Source organism: Danio rerio, chromosome 23 (assembly GCF_049306965.1).
Source record: "Danio rerio strain Tuebingen ecotype United States chromosome 23, GRCz12tu, whole genome shotgun sequence".
Lineage (NCBI taxonomy): Eukaryota > Metazoa > Chordata > Actinopteri > Cypriniformes > Danionidae > Danio > Danio rerio.
Window position 1 is genome coordinate 37,898,772 of NC_133198.1, and position 21,300 is coordinate 37,920,071.

At 33.2% G+C, this 21,300-nt stretch overlaps 1 protein-coding gene and 1 long non-coding RNA gene across 32 annotated transcripts in view; one reads left to right on the forward strand and one right to left on the reverse strand.

Annotated features, from left to right (window-relative positions):
* si:ch211-236h17.3 overlaps positions 1-21,300 on the forward strand; it is a 416,859-nt gene that overhangs the window by 168,785 nt on the left and 226,774 nt on the right. The window lies entirely within an intron of this gene.
* On the reverse strand, positions 682-2,560 carry LOC141380525 (uncharacterized). The gene is made up of 3 exons (XR_012398655.1): positions 2,475-2,560; positions 2,296-2,391; positions 682-809 (listed from the first exon to the last, which is right to left on the reverse strand). It is a non-coding gene; the product is annotated as an uncharacterized lncRNA (long non-coding RNA).

A 21,300-nucleotide genomic window follows, 5' to 3' on the forward strand; every position in this document is an offset into this window, starting at 1 on the left:
TAGAAAGAAACCCACAACAGATGGTGCATTTCAAAAGTTAGATAATTATGAAACGTTTCCATTTCATTGATGCTTCCGCAACAGACCTAAACCATATTCTCTCTTCTCATCCACAAACGTGCCTTTCTCTGATGATTCATTGGCATCTTGCTTTCAATTTCCCTCAGTTTTAATGTCAGCCCTGTTCAATCAATGCCGCTAATAAACAAGCGCTAATAACACAAAGGGCCTGGAGCCTGCATAGATAGAAAGCTTTACTTTGATAGCCAATTAGGCCGGGCTTGCTTTCCTCATTGCGTTTGTCATAAGACTCCATGAGTCAAATAAATATCCAAGGTTCCCTGACACAATTAAAACCAGGAGACAAGAGATAGCGAATCAAGAGACTTCACAAGGGAAAGTAGTGTTTGTTGTTGTTGTTGCTAAAGGAAAAGTCTTGTTATAAATGCAGAACGTTCATTATAAGTCACTAAATTAATGTAATTCTTTAGAAAGCCGATTGGATAAGCTGCCTTATTACGGCACGGCTTTTTCATTGTTTTCTTTTTATTTCTTCTATTCATCAAGCAGTGTTAGCCTTTTATTGAGGCCTTTCCAGCCACGCTATGAAAGAAAATAAACATCAGTTCCATTGTATACAAAATGTTACAAATTTGTTTTATACAAATCCCACAAGACTATATCAATAAGTGGCTTAATCGCTCAGTAGTATTAGATGTAATGATATCCAAATCCACCAGAAAAACAATGGCAGGGTTTGAACTCGGAGTTGCCAATCGAAATGGGAACAACTTGGTATCCCTCGTTTCCTGATGGGAATGGAGACGTTATGTCAGAACCACAGTATGGGAAAATCTCCATAACATTATTCCAACATAATGTAAATTAGTACCTGAAGTGGTAGAACATTATGGGAGAATCGCCATAATGTAATTCCGACTTAACTCAGAGTTCCCGATCTGAAAAAGACCGTCTTATGGCGAGTTCAGACTGCATGATTTTGAAAGAAGTCATGTCACAGATGTTTTCACAATGCGTGACTATCAGGGCTAGCGTTTGGTCACTGCTTTGTTTACACTGCAAGATGGATCGGCGACAGGGGGTTTCACATTGCATGACTTTACAATAGGAAGAATCACCGACAACTTTGTCCAAACTACGTCTAACAACCAAAAACACGTACAGTAGTATATCTTTTGTTATTAACTACATAAAGGAAAAGACACCTTTAATGGGGTAGAAAATGTTCATATTTGCTCACCTGGGTTTGAAGGGAATTAGCAATTTCTCCTCAAATTTCTTTTTTGACCCAGTTGTGATATTGCTTACTTGACATGTCATTCAGACATGGGTGTTCATGCCAAATTTCCACGAGTTTTTCCTCCATTTCTTGGGTCCAAATAAAATGAAAATGAGCACTTTTAACTTGCCCTAACCTCCTGCTGGCCTGCAGGTACCCACTCTAGTGAATGCTGCTCTCTCATTGGCTGTAGGTGATCGGTGATGTTATTTTCAGGCCAGACTCATTTCACACGGCATGATTTGAATCGCCGACAGCTCCAGATATTTAGCATGCCAAATATCTCACAGGCATCAGTGAAGTGGTACGACATTATGGGAGAATCACTATAGTGTCATTATAACATAACTTGGCGATCTGAGAGAAAACATCCTAGTATCCCTTGTTTCCTGACAGGAATGGAGATGTTATGGACAAAGTGGTGCAACGTTATGGGAAAATCGCCTTAATTTCATTCTGACACAACTCTGTCTTGGCATCCCTCGTTTCCTCATGGGAATTGAGATGTTATGTAAGAATGACATTGTGGAAAAAAACGTCATATCGAAATAATATAAATTAGTAGCTGAAGTAGTACGACATTATGGGAGAATCGCCATAATGTCTGTCCGACATAATTTGGAGTTCCTGATCTGATTGGGAATTTCAAACTCATTTCACACGGCATAATTTGAATCGCCGACAGCTCCAGATATTTAGCATGCCAAATATCTCACAGGCATCAGTGACTCATCGGCAATTCGCTCAGATCTCCTCTTTAATAGTTCACATTTTGTGATTGTTACTCCCATGAATGAGCACCGATTTTCCTGTGATTTTAGGCATTTGTTGGCAATTTCTCAAAATCTGTCCTCGAGTCAAAATCTGGGCTAAAATCATGCAGTCTGAACTCAGCATTAGAGTCTCTTTTTCTGACAGAAATGAAGACGCTTTGTCGGAAGGACAGTATGGGGAAAAACAACTTAACATAATTCCGACGTAATATAAATTCGTACCTGAAGTAGTATGACATGGGAGAATCGCCATAATGTCATTCCGACATATCTCGGAGTTGCCAATCTTAAGGGGAACATCTTGGAATCCCTTGTTTCCTGATGGGAATGGAGACATTGTGTTCTAATGACAATATGGGAAAGTCAACATAACGTAATTCCGACATAATATAAATTAGTACCTGAAGTTGTGCAACATCATGGGAGAATCAACATAATGTCGTTCCGACATAACTCAGAGTTGTCGATCTGAAGGGGAACATCTTGGTATCCCTCGTTTCCTGACAGGAATACAGACGTTATGTTGGAATGACAGTATGGGGAAATCAATTCAACGTCATTCCAACAAAATAAATTAGTACCTGAAGTGGTCTGACATTATGGGAGAATCATCATAGTGTCATTCCGACATAGCTCGGAGTTGCCAATCTTAAGGGTAATGTCTTGGTATCGCTTGTTTCATGATGGAAAGGAGACGTTATGTTGGAACCACAGTTTAGGAAAAACTCCATAGTGTCAGTCCGACATAATGTAAGTTAGTACCTAAGTGGTACAACATTATGGGAGAATCCTTTGTTTCCCTAGAATCCCTTGTTTCCCTCGTTTCCTGATGGAAATAAAGACGTTATGTCAGAAAGTAGCTGCTGTTGTTGTCGCTGAAGGAAAAGTCTCGTTGGTAAAGCAGAATGTTATAAATGGCCAAATTTATGCAGTTCTTTGGAAAGCGGATTGGATGAGCTACCTTATTATTTTCATCGTTTTTCCTTTTATTTTTTTTTCAGTCATCAAGCAGTGTTTAGCCCTTTATTGAGGCCTTTCAACCACGCTATGAAAGAAAATAAACACCAGTTCCATTGTATACATAATGTTATGGATTTATATTATACAAATCCCACAAGACTATATCAATAAGCGGCTTAATAGCGCAGTAGCCTTTGATGTAATGATATCCGAACCCACCAGGAAACCAATGGCAGGGTCTATCAAATGAAAGTCTGCGTAATGAGATTTCTTATTAATGAGGGTGAAATACAGTGGGGTCTGGTTGGAATAAAAAGCAGTATCTGGGGACTAAAGTGATCCCGCAAGTCAGCTGTACTATGGTAATGAGGTCTTGGCGAAACTACACTATTTAGAGGGACAAAGGAGCTGTTTGATGCATTAGGAGAAGGTTTTGCGCTTGACAATAGATTCATGGGTTCGCTGATATCTTTCATCAGCGCCAAAGAGCCTTCTGTAATCAATTACGAATCGCTTTGTGTTGTGGTTATGCCAAAAATGCTGAGAAAGCTCCATTCATGGGGCTGGTTAAATATTATTTGGGCAAATATGAATGTGGGCTTGTTATGTGTGTGTGTTGGTCATTTTTCAATCATGAACTTGCAAGAAAGAAAGAAACTTTTTACTATTACAGGGATTTTATTTCCTTGTGGCATTTTTCTTTTATTAAATATAATCAGTTTAGAGCTATATTCATACTATATATAATGTAGAAAATGATGTAACAAGCTAAATATAGATTAAAGCATAATATAGATCAAATAATAGGGGGATATTATAAACATATTTGTTCCATTTAAGGCATTTTCCATTCATTTTCATTCAAATTTACAGTAAACTGAATCTATTATTATAACAATGTGAAATGCAACAAATGTTACAAACCACTAACATAGCTGACAATAACATACTTGACAACAGAGTTGATGTTTTTAGCATTTTGTTTTTTAGTTCAAGATGCTAACCTCTAGCAAGGTATCACATGGAATGTCTCAAATAGGTTTGCATGTATTTCCATCATGTTATTTACTATAAAGTTCTAAATATTATAAGATTATTTCTCACACTTAGAAATAAAGACACAAAATCTGTCACTAGGGTGACTGTTGTACCATAATATAGCTGGCAGCTAGCTCTCTGCAACTCTCACATGGTCGCCCACTAAAGCTAAGCAGGCCTGTGCCCAGCCAGTACCTGGATGGGAGACCACATGGGAAGGCAAGCTTACTGCCGGAAGTGGACTCTATCCTCTCAGTACTCATTAGGATTAGTCTTTGAACTTAACTGGTTTAAGTTACCTCAACTTTTCAGTTTTAAAGTGTAGTGTATCCTCAACATTTTGTACAAATCAATAATAAAGAATAACTGACATGCCAGATTTTTCTACCGCAGAAAGTGATAACATTTGAAGCAAGTCACATAAGTCTTGCCATATATATACAGTATATATATATATATATATATATATATATATATATATATATATATATATATATATATATATATATATATATACACACATATACACACACACACACAAAGATGTAACAGAGTTGACCAGAAGATACTGTAGGGAGAGACAAAAAGTCAACAGAAACATACAGAAAATATTTAATGCATTTTTTTTGATTTAACTTATCTAAAAACATGAAAATTAGACTTATTAATTCATGATTATTAAAGGTTAATGTATGATTTAGATGGCTTAGACAAAAATGGAGAGTTACATACAATTCCTTCATGTTGTCCCAACACAAATCGATTAGGTTAACCTAATATTTTTTTTTTGTTTAAAAATTTAAGCGGATTAAATATAAAACCATTCAAGAGCCCCTATCATGGGTTTTTGAAAATGAGCTTCCGTGCATTGTGTAACAGCACTAAGTGAATGAAAACATCCAGCTGAGGTTTAAATCTAAAAGTGCAGCCTGTAAACTTCTTATTCTTTAAAGAAATAGTAGACTTCACAGGGACTTCACACAAATCATGTTTGGTTTGGATCTTTTGCTTGGTCGCGTCAATGTCGACATGGTACATCACCAAATATGTAGTTCCAGATCTGGTAAAATGTGAATTCGCTTTCCCTTCAGACACTGGTGACTGGTGGAACGTGGGGGATCACAGGACTGATCACGACACAAAGATGACGATATCTGAAAGATGGAGATTCGGCTGTGGGGAATAAAGGGTTAAAGTTCATTCCAAAACCATGTTGAAAATGTGATGCATGCTTCTTCCTTTATTGATTTAAATGCGTATTGGAGCTCGTGATCCTCTGCCGTTTGCCTTTTTCTATCGCCACCATCAGCTGTTCCTACACACATGGCGCGGGCAATTTTTCAAAATAGTTCAACTTTTCCACTGTGTGGATTAATACTGAATGTGTGTCGTTGTTATTCCTTGGGGTTACAAGTTGTGTAATATGCTTGTGTATAACTGCATTGATTTATTGCATTCCTGCATTGGGCTCTCACATGCCTTCTGCTACTTCATACTGTAGCCGTAGTGGGCATTTTTCTCCGTCTCGTGCTGAACCCAGTCGGCCAATCACAAAAGACTGGGTCATCGGTCTAATTAGTGCAGATTAGCTTCGCGTTAAGGAGGGGTTTGAGAATAAATTAATCTCTGAACAAATCATATAGAAGTCGCTGGGATAATTAGATAAAAATGAATGCATGTTATAAAACAATGAAAGTGTTTTTTGACCTTGTATGCATATCAGCCTGCTGTTGGAGACCCTCAAAACCAAAATGTTACCTTTTATAATGCAAAATAGGGGCTCTTTAAGTTGTGCCAAAAAACCTTAAGAACTTTTTAAAATAAGTTTCAACTCATATTAAATAAGTAGTTTGAACAAGCAGCAAAATAAATTTGAGTGCAGTCGAAAATATGTATAGTGAAAGTTTTTAAGTGGATATTTTAAGGAAAAAAAAAAGTAAATCGATTTATCTATATTATACATATTTAACAGGCATATTTTACATATTTAATGTAATAACCAGACACCATTAACCTTCCTGTTGTGTTCACCTACCGCCGCTTACTTTAGTGCTCCCGGTCAAAATTGACCAGTTCGTGTTAACCTGCTTTTAAATTAGCAAAAAAAAAAAAAAAAAAACATTTTTTCAAACGTACATTTTTATTCAACGTTCTTTATCTGTAAACAATGTTTCAAAGTAGTGTTTAACATGAATGTATTGAATTAGACATGCAGTAAACTGCAGTGAAAGTGAGTTCTGCAAATAGGTAGTGAGTGAGATGGAGGGGTGTAAAGTATGGGTATGTTTTCTGTTTGTTGGATGAATATATTCTGGCATTTCCTATGCTGGTCACTTTTGTCCGGTAACACCCCAGGTGTCACAAGGTTAACTAAAACACTCAAAATTCAATGAAAGAGGTGATCATCACTTATGTTCAAATGCATAGTGTGGAGGATATCATAAGGCATTCAGGCTATCAGATATAAAACGCAATATTTAATAGTGTTTTCAGTTGTAAATCAAACACGATAGGATGGTTAAAGATTTAAATGTGTCATTTTAAATCAGATATATAAAAAAGTACTTAAAAAAAGACCCCCATTTAAACAACTATATTTTGTTGTTTCAGTACCTTTATGCAATTTTTTCTTCATTAAAACAATTTAAAATGTTATTTTTTTAATAATAAAATTAGATAGAAATAAAGCAAAATAATAATTTAGGCTTTAACCCTACTGTCGTGATAACCTCCTGCCCCTTACATTAGTGTTCCTGTGCATGGGGGTGCACAGTATATGGGGATGTTTTCTGTCTGATGGATGAATATAGTCTATATACCCATTCATTTCCTATGGTGGTCACTTTTGACCGGGAACACCACAGATGTAACAAGGTTAACTAATTACTATGTGGTAATCATAACTGTTATGTGTTTAAATGCATAGTGTTGAGGATATCATTGAGCCTTGAAGCAATCAGATATAAAACACAATGTTTAAGAGTGTTTTAAGTTGTAAAACGTTTGGATTTGACCCGAATAAGACAGAAAAGTTAAATAAACAAAAAAAAGTCTAATTTTTAATACCATATAAACCAGCTTTTGAATTCATAGACTACTTTTTTGTTTTATGTAAGTTTTTTTTTTTTTTCTTTGCCAAATGTTCCACATGACACTTTGCGAATTCAACTCTGCCATCCTTGAGACTTTATGAAGTACATAATAATGACTCAGGCCCACACATATTCTTTTCTCTCGCACACAGAAGAAACAAATCTAGCATTTACCTTGACCAAGCTCTTACTGGTGCTCTTCATCAAGAGCTGCTCATCTGCTCTTTATCTTTTCACAAACTCTCTGCAATAGCAGAGCAAGCATCAAGGAGAGAGCGTCGAGGTCAAGGCTTTGCATTACGGGTCTGTATATATGGAATTTGATCAGTCAAAGAGCTTCATATTGAGTTGAAAAGAAACCAAAAGAAAAAGAAGCCTAAAGCAATCAAGAGACTTTTAAAAGGATAAATAAGACAGAAGATTAACAATCTGTTCTGTGAGGCTCAGGTTGTGAATATTTGAGTTTTTAATGAGTAATGACACATCAAACGCTTTTGTTTAGAGAAAATGCTTTATAGAGATACTGCGTTTCAAGACCTTGAGTCTGTGTTAAAGAAATCTCTCCTTTCAGACAGTTGCGAAACCTATAATTGAATCAAATTGTGGTTAAAGGTTAAATAAAGATAATTTCAGAGACGCTTAAAGTTTGATTTTGAAAAAACAAAGGGTTGCATAGGAATTAGTGGCTTTAAATGAAGGCAATATTAACATAATATTTAATAAAGCTCATTTACATTAACATCTTATGATTATGTGTTTGACTGGCAAAATCATTTAACGTGGCTTGTAATTCTTGTGCATGGTGTTTTTTTTTTTTTTTTTACTAAAATTATTCAGTCATTCTGTGTAAATAAAGCTGAAATTAAAAATAAAGTAAATTGAAAATAATAATAGTTTGGAAAATGGTTGTGATGACAAAAGCACTGCAAAATGTAGTCACCTGTGTTCAGCTTTGTTATGTAATATATGTAAAAAATAAATAAATAAATAATTAAGCTGAAATAAAATACAAATATTAGACGTGGGGAAAAATAGATAATAAATGTTGTTTCGGCATGTTAAAATTATAAAATTAATAAAAAATAATACTGAAATAAAGGACGAAGCTAATGATGATGATAATATTTGCAAAATAATAAAAATAAATGTATATTATTATTAATATTAACAACAGCAATAATAATAACAACACAATAATAATAGTAACATTACCAAAATAAAAATAAAAAATAAATGGATATTATTATCAATAATAATAATATACATTTATTTATTTGTGATAATGATTATTAATTATAATAACATTAACAAAGTAATACAAATAAATAAATGTATATTATTATTATACTACTATTTTACCACTACTACTACTACTACTACTACTACTACTACTAATAATAATAATAATAATAATAATAATAATAATAATAATAATAATAATAATTATTATTATTATTATTATTACAGTTTTTATTATTATTATTATTATTAATATTAATATTATTGTTTTTTATTATTGTTATTATTATTGTTATTATCACATTACAAAATAATGCAAATAAACAAATAAATAAAAGCATATTATTATTATTATTATTATTATTATTATTATTATTATTGATTAAATGTTAATAATAATAATAATAATAATAATAATAATAATAATAATTTAAATAATACAAATAATATTACATAACACTGGAGTTCCACTAATAATAATTAGATTTTTGTCAAAATATTAGTCTACAAAAAGTATTGCATTGATCATAGCTCAACTTATATTGATTTTAATTTAATCAATTTATACGTGACAGACAGTTGTGTTCATGTTTATTAGCTTAACCTATTCAGATTTGCAGCCAACGTATCTTATTGCACAGGCTAATGAGCCGATCAGAGTGATGAACAGAACATGATAGGTGGGCACATCCTGTTCAAATGTGACATTTCATGTGACATTTCACTTGAATTTTATCCTATTATTTTAGCATTAACCTTATAGGAGCTCAGTGAGAATGGATTGAGCTTAAAACTCAACCTGCTGGCTTTGCTAACTAATACTGGCTTCACACAACACACAGCATTGCTTCACTTGCTCTAGATTACCCGTGGAATGTTTTTCACCTCACACGGATTTTCCACTCCAGTCAAATTTTTAAAATGTGCGCAAACACGTTGTGCATTCCACATCATTTGCAATGACTGGCAGATGTTTGCGTTTATTGTGTATCTATTTGTTAGCATGTTTGCATTGACTTTGTGTGTAATCTAGTCTACAAACTAATGCTGGGTTCACTCTAGGGCTGCACGATTCTGGCAAAAATGTGAATCACGAGTTTTTTTGGTTTTTTTTTTTTGCTTAAAATCAAGATCACAGTTCTTTCTCACGTTTCTGTTAATGTAAAATAAAGGTTAGTATGATTAGCCTATTATTATTGTTAGTACTCATGCATATGTTAAAACAACAATAAAAATATTAGGCTTATGTGTAGGTCTGCTGTTGCTTTAAATGCTAAATTTTGTATTATGGCGGACTTGAACAGACTTTCAATATGTCCTGCTTGTTAATTCACAGTAAAATGATGACATCAGAATACAACTTTTCATAATTATAAAATTTAATTATTATGTTTGAGACATGTGCTTGTCATCTGTCATTGACAACATTATTAGACCATTATATTTCCATTATATATAGGCTAGGGTTGTTATATTGACAGAGTAAACATTAACAGTATTTGCATGCACAACACGTTGTGTTCGCTATGAAAGAAAAAAACAAATCAAATGTTTGTCGTAATCCTAACTCTAAAATGCGATATGATCATTTGAATGATTTTTCGCACAGATTTCACTTTCACTTCCTCCTGTGGCTCATGGCTGCTGTCATGTGAGAAAAAAAACAAAAAAAAAACACATACATGTTAAACCTCCCGCACGCCCCTCAAACAATTACTCTGTGCAACAAACTCAATAAACAACTTTATTACTTATTATTCACCGCATATGCAGGTTGTGTTTACTAAAGTAGGCGTCATTTGAGTGCACACGCATGTTCTCGGCAATAAATAAACAGTGCGTCAGCTCACGTGCGATTTCGCGACCGTGAATACATCATTACATAAAGACAGAAATTTCATTTTGGTCGAGTCTTCGCTGAGGCCAGCTTCCAGCCTTCACTGCTGAGACTGCAGCTCTGCACGAGACTTTTGGCCAGTGGAGAAATTAAAATGGTCGTGCCAAACTGAGTCTGGTTCTCTCAAGGTTTTTTTTTCTTCTATCCTATTGGTGAAGTTTTTTTTTTCCCTCTCCGCTGTTGCCACTGGCTTGCATGGTTCAGGATCTGAAAAGCTACTCATCGATGAATTTGCTCTTCAGTGTTTGGACTCTCAATAATGACTTCAAACCACACTGAACTGAGCTAAACTGTACAGAACTTTAACACTAAAAACTGAACTACCCTGATCCATTTACTATGACCATTTATGTGAAGCTGCTTTGACACAATTTACATTGTAAAAGCTCTATACAAATAAAGCTGAATTGAATTGAATTGAATTATATCTTATAAATACACTATCTGACACTTTTAACGGCATTTGAAGATGTCAATGTTTCTGTGATGACTTCTACTGACCTTGAAAATTTAAATGGCTGAATCGTAGAAAAAGTTTAATTAAGATCGTGTCTAGGAATGAATCGAGATTGTGATCTGTTTTTTGATTGATCGTGCAGCCCTAGTTCACACAGTATACAAGAATTGCGTCACTTGCTCTAAATTATGGGATGTTTTCTGCACATTTAATCAAACGATTAATAAAAAAAAGATCACGATCTCTATTCGACCCTACACACGATCCTAATTAAGCTTTTTTTCAATTCAGCCAATTATATTTTCAAGGTCAGGAGAGAAGAAAAGGCGCCTGCAGAAGTCTTCACAGCAACGTTGACAACTTCAAATAGTGTTAAAAGTGTCACATACTGTATTTAAAAGGTATAATTCACCCAAAATGTAATTTCTGTATTCATGTAATGTATTCACGGTCGTTTGTTTACTGCCGAGAACGCGTGCATGCACGCAAATGAAGCATACTTTGTGAAGTTTATTTATAAACAAATTTCGAAAGGATCACGTGCTTCTGATTGTTCACAGCTGTTCCAACTTTAGCTCATGACTAATTATCCTATCAGACGATTGAGGCAGATGTTTTCTGCCTCAAACAAATTTTCTGATCCAGTCAAATTTTGAAAATGCATTGTGCATTCCACATCATTCTCAATGCCTGACGGATGTTTATTTTGCATCTATTTGGACATTTGCATTGACTTTGTATGTAATCTACTCTACTAACTCATGCTGGGTTCACACAAGACACAAAGCATTGCACCACTTGCTCTAGATTACGCACGGGATGTTTTTCTCCTCACATGAATTTTCCGCTTCAGTCAAATTTTGAAAATGTGCACAGAAGATGCATCTGAGGTGAATTTTCAGTCTGCTCACAGCAAATACATTGTGCATTCTACATCATTCGCAATTCCTGGCAGATGTTTCTGTTTATTTTGCGCCTATTTGGACATCTGCATTGACTTTGTATGTAATCTAATCTACTCTACTACTTAATGCTGGGTTCACACAAGATACAAAACATTGCGTCACTTGCTCTAAATCACCTACGGGATGTTTTTCGCCTCGTGAATTTTCCGCTCCAAATTTTGAAAAAGTGCACCAATTCGTTGTGCATTCCACATCATTTGCAACTCCTGGCAGATGTTTGTGTTTATTTTGCGTCTATTTGGACGTTTGCATTGATTTGTATGTAATTTTGCATTGATTTTGTTCATTCATTCATTCATTTTCTTTTCGGCTTAGTCCCTTTATTAATCTGGGGTCGCCAAGTTAAATAGTTTTTCGCCTCACACAAATGTTCCGCTCCTGTCAAATCCTGTGCATTCCACATCATTCGCACCACTCAGTGTGCATTTGCATCTATTTGCATGTTTGCATTAACTTTGTATTTAATCTATTCCCGCAAATTCACATTTTCAATCTCGTATACTTGCTCTAATTTGTTCTTTCCTCAAATCTAAAGTTGAAGGTGGCACCTTTTAGAGAAAGCATACCAACTTGAGATCCTTCTCGTCTCTATAAACATGCAAAGACGGAGGCTAATGAACAAAACATTTGGTATTTTGAGCCTCTAGAACTGAAAACATGCTAATTGTGGCCTTCGCTTGAAATGCGGATCTCTTTAGCCCTAGCAAAGCCAGAATCTCTCTGGTGACATTTAACTATTTCCCCATTGCCACTTGGACAATTACATCAATTGTAACAATTAGCCCGGTTTAGATTGTGTTACGGCTAAGTGCCATTTAGCCAAACAATGCATTCGAGTCAAATCAATGGCCAAAGAGAAATCACATCGATCTTAGGTGTGCAATGAGAAAATGTCTCATCTTGCAAGAAAAAAACCCACTATTGTGTTTAGTAGTGGTCAGGTTTGCTCCTGTGGACGCTAGCTTGCTTGGCGTCACACTAATTCTGTCCCTTTCTTCCCTATAGAGATGAATAGATTGAGTCTTTCATTAGATAAATGGTGCCCAGAGAGTTTTAATGAGGGAGGACAACTGCAACTATCCGTCTGGTGACCTATTATCATCTGCAATTGCGTCGAAATCTCATTTGACTGGATTTTTAATTAAACCGCCGCTAAGTAAAAGGCCACGTGCATTTTGCGGCAGAAGTCAGGGCACCACCGGTAATCAGAGATTGCAGGTAACTTTTAATCATTCCTCTGAGCCTTATGGGAGTCGAGCTGAAATGTTATATAAGCCAGACTGTGTTGAAAAACCCAGCCTACGAGTTCAAAAAAAAGTGTTACTTTATGATTTATTCTCTTTGTTTAGAGTGCCCTTATTATGCTTTTTCAGATACTTTCTTTCATGCATTGTGTAATGTAGCTGTATGTGTTTTTGTGAAGCTCAATGGAAAAGGTTTGCAAAGGTGGAGATGTATGCTTATTTTTAATTGATCAATAGTTGCTTTATGAATTGCAGTTCTTTATTTTATGTCATTTATCAATATCTGGTGTCATTTCATTCTTTAATTTATATTCTTTTTGGCTTAGTGCCTTTAATAATCTGCAGTCGCCACAGTGGAATGAACTGCCGACTTATCCAGCACATGTTTTACACAGCAGATGCCCTTCCAGCCGCAACCCATCTCTGGGAAACATCAATACACACTCATTCACACACACATATACTTTGGACAATTTAGCTTTCCTAATTCACCTGTACCGCATGTCTTTTGACTGTGGTGGAAACCGGAGCACCCGCAGGAAACCCACACGAACGCAGGGAGAACATGCAAATACACAGAAATGCCAACTGACCCAGCCAAGGCTCAAAACAGCACTACCTACTGCGCCACTGCGTTGCCGCTGGTGTCATTTGTTGAAAAAAAATTTGTTTTTAATATTTGTTAAAAATATGAAAGCTGTCCAAACAACATGTAATGTATGTAGAATATTTTTGTGAGGTGATAGCAATTGAAATCAATCCAGGTTCATTATTAATACATACCCCTGTATACATTTCTGGACAGCACAAAATACGTCACATGAAGTAAGTTTTTGCAGTTTTTGTTTTCATGAGTCAAGCAGAGGCCGCTGTTTTTTTTTTTTTTTTTTTTTTGTTTTCCAAAACTCAAATTTCTGTCATTCGTGCCTGCTGTTTTCGCTTAAATGCACCAGAGGCTGCTGTCGACTGACTGGCTGACTGACCAAATGATCCTACTCACCCTCTTCTTTCCCTAAACCCAGCCAATATAGTTTTCAAAAGCACCGATTGACCAGCCCACCACCTTCCCTAAACTCAACCGACAGTGTTTTCAAAAGCAATTCAGAAAAAGGAAAGCCCTCGCAGCTGCCTGGCGTTTTCAGATCTTACCAAATTCTCACCCTGTTACTTGTTTATTTCTTTTTTTGCCTTTTGTTTTACCTGCTTTCTGAAACTGCCAGACTTGAACCACTACATCGTGGTTAATTCTTCTCTGTGTCTCAACTCCGCCGATGTACGCGACGAGCCACTGGACAAACTGGTAACAGAAAAGCCGTCCACATGGAGGTAAGCGGTCAGCTGATAGCACAAAAGGAAACATAAGCCGTATGCAGTGTCTTACTCTACATAATTTGTGTTCTCCAAACATGTATACAGGGATAATTTTAGAACCTGTGTTGGTAAAAAGCAAATAGTTGCTTCATTTTTTTAAAAAAGTGAGTAAACCCATTGTCTTAAAAAATACACATTTTTATTAAAAATAAAAAACGAATAGACGCATTGTAACTTGTAAGTTTTAAGCTGCCTTGACTTTTTTTTTTACTGTACTTGACGTTTGTATAATTATGGACATAGTTACAATAAATTACAGTCCTGACAAATAATTGTAGCATTTGCCGATCTTTGTTGATGATTTGCTAGCAACTTATTTTTTGTATAGTATACTATGCTTATAGTTAGTTATCTTAATTTATTTTAATAATGGACAATATATTTTTACATTTTAAAGGACAGTGGTCATTATTTATCTTTATATCTGCTCAAAAATGAGCAAATACTAATAACAACAAATAGTTACCTGTAAAAAGCTTCATTTTAATAATGTAAGTTCGATGTGAAAGTACTTTGAAAATAAAATCATATCACATACTGTATCTCTCTCCTCTTCGTATGGACTATTTCAAATCTTATTTAGCAAACATTTTTCTTCTCTTGTTCTTCTAAACCCAATTAAAACAGTTATAACAAATAAATATAATATGTGCCGATCTTTATTGATGTTCTGCAAATTTTTAATGTCTAATTTTCCGCATAGTTTGTTTACAAAATGTTTTAGAAAAAGAGTTTTTACTCATTTTGCAACTCTCAACACAACATTTCAGTCTGAATGAATTCATTGCAGATTTATTTATACGGTTGAAGTCAAAATTATTACCCCCCTGAATTATTACCCACCTGTTTATTTTTTTCCCCAGTTTAACGGAGAGCAGATTATTTTCAGCACATTTCTAAACATAATAGTTTTAATAACTCATTTCTAATAACTGATTTATTTTATCTTTGTCATGATGACAGTGAATAATATTTCACTAGATTTTTTCAAGACACTTCTATACAACTTAGTGACATTTAAAGTCTTAACTAGGTTAATTAGGTTAACTAGGCAGGTTAGGGTAATTAGGCAAGTTATTGTATAATGATGTTTTGTTCTGTAGACCATCGAACAAATATATATCCATATATATTTATAATTTTTTTTTATTATTATAAAGGGGCTTATAACTTTGACCTTAAAATGGCTTTTAAAAAATGAAAAACTGCTTTTATTTTAGCCAAAATAAAACAAATAATACTTTCTCCAGAAGAAAAGATATTATCAGACATACTGTGAAAATGTCCTTGCTCTGTTAAAAATAATTTGGGAAATATTTAAAAAAGAAAAAAAAATTAAAAGGGGATCTAATAATTCTGACATAAAATGTGTATATTTAGCAACATAGATATAAAAACATAAATAATATTTGTTTTCTCTTTTTTGTACAGTGTAAAGTTTGTAACTTTCTGAAAAATTAGATAATGTGAAATGTATATTAAGAGAATTCAAATGTTTTTGTTTTTGTTTTGTGTTTGTTTTACTTTAGATGCACATAAATGTGTTATATGAAGTCAACAAACAATATTTCAGACCCTTAAAATGTAAAATACGGTTCAGAAAGGTTATGTGCTGTGATGCTCAAACGTAACCAAGTTCGCTGGTGGGTGGCCCTGACTACAAACTGTCAATGCCTTCAACTTTCAAAGTTACTTGCAGGAAAAATAAGATTAATTTAGTCAAATAGCATCCTTCTGAGAGCTCTCCGGCGATGATGCTTGTGATCTTAAAGTAGCATTGTCTCTCCGAGCCGGGTTATTTGCTGGTTAATGCAAACTTCAGTCGGACCCGTGAGGCCCTGGGGAGTCCTATGCCTCCAAACTGACACCAAAGTCAAATTTTCTGCTTGCTTTTTAGCTGGCTGCACCACAGGTCTCCTGCTGTTTGCAATCAGGAGCTAGCAAAAGCCCAGAACGCCTTTGATCTGTGTGATGTCTCTCTCTTTCTGTACTGTGCTGCTGTCTTTCTCTCCTCCTGTCCTTCAGTGTGTGCCAGGATTTTTGCTATTCAGGAATCGAGAGTGAGAATGCCTTTTAATTTTGACTTCAATTTTAATTGACTTTTAGTTGGATGCTGTATTGTCAGCTTAATTGGGAAATTCAAATAAAATAAGATCCTAAGAAAAATAAAATGTCTGTAAATGGTAATTTGTAACTTTATTAATTAATTGAACATTATAATAGTTAATATTTTTATTTGTTTTATCATCATCATCATCATCATTATTTATTTATTTATTTATTTATTTATTTATTTATTTATTTGTTTTTTTGTTTGTTTGTTTGTTTGTTTGTTTGTTAATACTTAATAATAATAATAATAATAATAATAATAATAATAATAATAATAATAATAATAATTGATATTATTGTTTTTATTATTAATTTTGTTATTATTGTTATTTATTTATGTATTTATTTAGAATTTATTTAATATTTACTGTTATAATAATAATAATAATAATAATAATAATTATTATTCATTTATTTTATGATAATAATAATAATAATAACAATAACAATAATAATCAAAACAATATTAATAATATTAATAACTGTTATTACTTGTTATTACTATTCTTGTTGTTTGTTATTATTTTATTATTATTATTTAATTAATTAAATTAAACTATTTTTATCATTTATTTGTTTATTATTTTATTATTTATTTATTATTTTGATTATTATTGTTATTTATGTATTTAGTTAATAATAATAATAATAATAATAATAATAATAATAATAATAACAACAACAATTATTATTATTATTATTATTATTATTATATAAAGTTTTAACTACTTTTTTTTATTTTCCCTTTGTATTTAAATTGTGAAAAAAACATACATTCAAAGCACATATAAACAAAAGTAAAAAAATAAGAAGGAAAAAAAAAAAGAAAACATCAGTATAACACAAGCAAACTTTGACAGCATCAGGATTATTTTGTCTATTCACAATTTAGTCTTATTTTTTCCAAACAAAACAGTATAAAAATGAACTGGACAGTATAAAAGAAGAGTTACTTTTAATGTGGAGTGGCGTAGGCGTAAGAGTATAATTACAGTGTTAATTTTTAGGATAACTTTTCCTTCGAAATTCAGTTTATTCCACTTGTTTTTTAAGAGGCTAATGTGTATCTCTTCTGTCCATGATATGGCAGGTCATGCATTACATTGAATGGGCTTGGCTAGACATTCAGTGCTAACATCTGCTGCGCTTCCTATTATATTTAGTCATTCCTGTCACATTTACTTTGTATTTTTATACTGAAAATCCTCAGAACTGTACAGTCACCAACACACAGTGATTATGCTTTTAATGCCCTATATATACACGTCTCCTTTCTATTCCTGCTCTTTCTAAAAGTATTTTCACCTTTTGCTTGTGTTCCTCCATGAACTGTTGTCTTCCTCCCCTACACAAGTATTTTGTTTTACATTTTCTTTTCTCCCCCATTCTCTCACTCCCTTTCTCTCTTTTTTTTCATATGCAGGAGTTCAAAGTTTAGTATTTCAAAGCAGCTTCCTTTTTGAAGGGAAGAGAATCTTTGAATTATGCATTGGCTGTTTAGAGCGAGCTAAAGTAGACTGGCTCCAACCAGGGGGAAACTGAGGCTTCAAAATCAGCCGCTTAATGAAAAGAACCACATTTCTTTAACATTTTATTTCTCTTTCTGTCTCTCACTAAAATAGAAGAATGGTGTCCAATTTTAGGGGAGTTTTTCTCAGAATTTTTATTTATTATTGTTTTTTGACAAATACATTGCTGGGATAGAAAACTTGTTCATGGTTTAATTTATTTTTCTGTTATAATGGCAATTTTGGTTGTCGCATGAAAGTAAAATCAGTGGTGCAGGGTCAAGTGATGTTGGGTTAATTTTAAAGATTGAAAATTGAATATGCCTTTTATTAATTAGGGGAGGATTTGGAAACTTACTTAATATATACGGGGGAATAAATCAATGCATTTGTGGAATTGATGATGATAATGATGATGATAGGTCCTGTAAGATATATGTTTGAAGGCATTTTATTTATTTATTTACTTATTTATTTATTTATTTATTTATTTATTTATTTATTTATTTATTTATTTATTTATTTATTTGTTTAATTGTTTTATTTATGTATTGTTTTATTTATGTATTATTTATTTATTTATTTATTGTTTTATTTGTGTATTGTTTTATTTATTTATTGTTTTATTTATGTTTTGTTTAATTATTTATTTATTTATTTTATTTATTTATTAATTGTTTTATTCATGCATTGTTTTTATTTATTTTATTTGTTTATTAATTTTATTTATTTGTTTATGCATTGTTTTATTTGTGTGTTATTTTGTTTATTTTTTATTAATTGTTTTATTTATTTATTGTTTTATTTATTTATTTATTCTCCCAAAGTTGTTCTATAATTTTTTTTATGTTTTTTATATTTTTGTAATTAAAACTATTTATTTAAATTATATATATATATATATATATATATATATATATATATATATATATATATATATATATATATATATATATATATATATATAATTTTTTATTTAATTATTATTATTTATTTTTTTTAATTTTTTTTTACTGGACAGCTATAAATTAGGGGAGATAAAACTTACTTTTTTGTCTGTGTCATTGCCTTTATGCATTTTTTAGATTCTTTGCTTTATATAAATTATATAAATTATTGCTGCTTTTTAATTTTTGATGAAGCTGATTTTTATTAGGAAATGTTCATTTATGACTACAACTATTCTTGTAACCAAAAAATGGATTTGTTTTTTTTTTCTACTTTTTAGATTGGTCTGGCAAAATAAGCCATCTGGAAGGTGTATAGAGCTGAATTTGAAGACCAGAAAGTTAATGAAGTTAATCTGATCAAGGCTTTTGTAGAATCAAAAATTTGACATAAATACCATCAAATAAACTGTGATTAACTGTGAGTTTTGAGAAAAAAATGATTTTTTTTTCTTTTTATCTGCTAATCCACCACCAGTGTGCAGCATCTGCCTGGATGATGCGACAGCAGCCATTTTGCGCCAGACCACACACCACACACCAGCTGATTGGTGGAGAGGAGACAGAGATGAAACCAATTGGAATATGGGGATGGTTAGGAGGCCATGATGGACAGAGGCCAGTGGGCAGATTTGGCCAGGATGTTCAGTGGGCGACCATGTGAGAGTTGCAGAGAGCTAGCTACACATTTTCCAGAGGAGCTTGAGAATGTTTGAGACTGAACCAAGGGCCTGTAAATATTTAAGTGAATTGAGTGTGCTTTGTCACCTGTTAGTACATGTTAACTTGAAATAACTATGATTCTAGGGGACTGTTTCAATAGAAAACAGCATCTCAGCTGTTTACAAAGTAATAGCTTTTTATTAGTGTTACATCACTGTTTTCTTTTCAATATATATATATATATATATATATATATATATATATATATATATATATATATATATATATATATATATTTCTTTTAGCTTTAAATAAGAAATATAGTGTAGAAAACATTTTGGTTGACGATCAGACTGATATCTGTATGGACTTTTTCTGATGTTTTAATCTATTAATGCATACATCACAACAATTTATAAACACACACACACACATATATATATATATATATATATATATATATATATATATATATATATATATATATATCTAGATGGTCTCCTTGCACACTTTAACTTCGTAAACAAGTATATTCATTTTCCAGCTAGTTACAGTAAGTGTTCTGGATAGTTGTTGTGTTTTTGCAATTCTGCCATGTAAATAGCGAACTCACTCATGATCACCAGCAATCCAGGCTTTGTAGATCACTAGAAAACATGCATTATCACCCGGACTACAAACTTTGCCATGATATAGACTACAACTGCCAGAAGTCATTGCACTTATTACTCCTGCCACAGCTGCCAATCATTCAGAGACAGACACACATACACAGATGAAGCTCATGATCGACTCGTTACCAGGACTATAAATTCACCTTAAATTCACACACACGGTGCTGAGTCTTGTTATTTGTAACACCACATAGCGTTTTCTTGTCTTGTCTAGCCTGGTTTTGACACTTTGCCTTGTTTTGTTGTTTCTGTTGTTTTCGCCACCTGTCCTGACCATTCGACCGCTTTACTGACTATACGCTGCTAGATTACCCCTATGATAGTGGTGGACAAATTAAGCCTTCATGAAACACTGAAACATTCGAAGTAAATGTGTCGAAACATTTTAAAACTTTTCTCTACCACCTAGTGGTCATTTTTTATGTATTGCTCTGGAATGGCTTCAGCAAAGAAACAGTAAAGCAAATTGAGGTATTAAACCCCACATTGTAGAATTGAGTGGTAAGAGTTCCTGACTAGCATATTGAGATAATTGGTTCGAATCCAGGGTAATGCTTGTATAGATGTTAGTTTTAAAAGGTTTTAACATTGGTCTGACATCCGAATGAACACTTTGTGAACATATATGTTTTGTTTATGGTCATAAAAAAGTAACAATATTAAAATACATAATGCCATAATTTCAGAGTATTTGTAAAAGTTGTGATACAAACTCATGGCATTTGCTGCGGAGTTACTCTGTGCACACAGACAGTTCACTAGGCTACATGAGGCTACAGGGTTTTTCCAACCCTGTTAGTCAAACGCAAATCTGCCATTTCTCGAAACGCTTCTGAAATGGTCTATACTTTGAATCGCTGTAGTCACTTGACCTGGTTTTTCTAAACACTTTAGTCACGTGACCTGGGTGTTTTGAATCACCTTAATCACGTGTCCTGGGTGTTTCAGAGCATGCTTCGGTGCAGTGTTTCGTAAAAATAGTGCTTCAGGACCCTGTCACTGTGTCAAAAGGTCAGTTTCACATCAGCCATCCCTAATGATACTTACCCATTTGACCTCT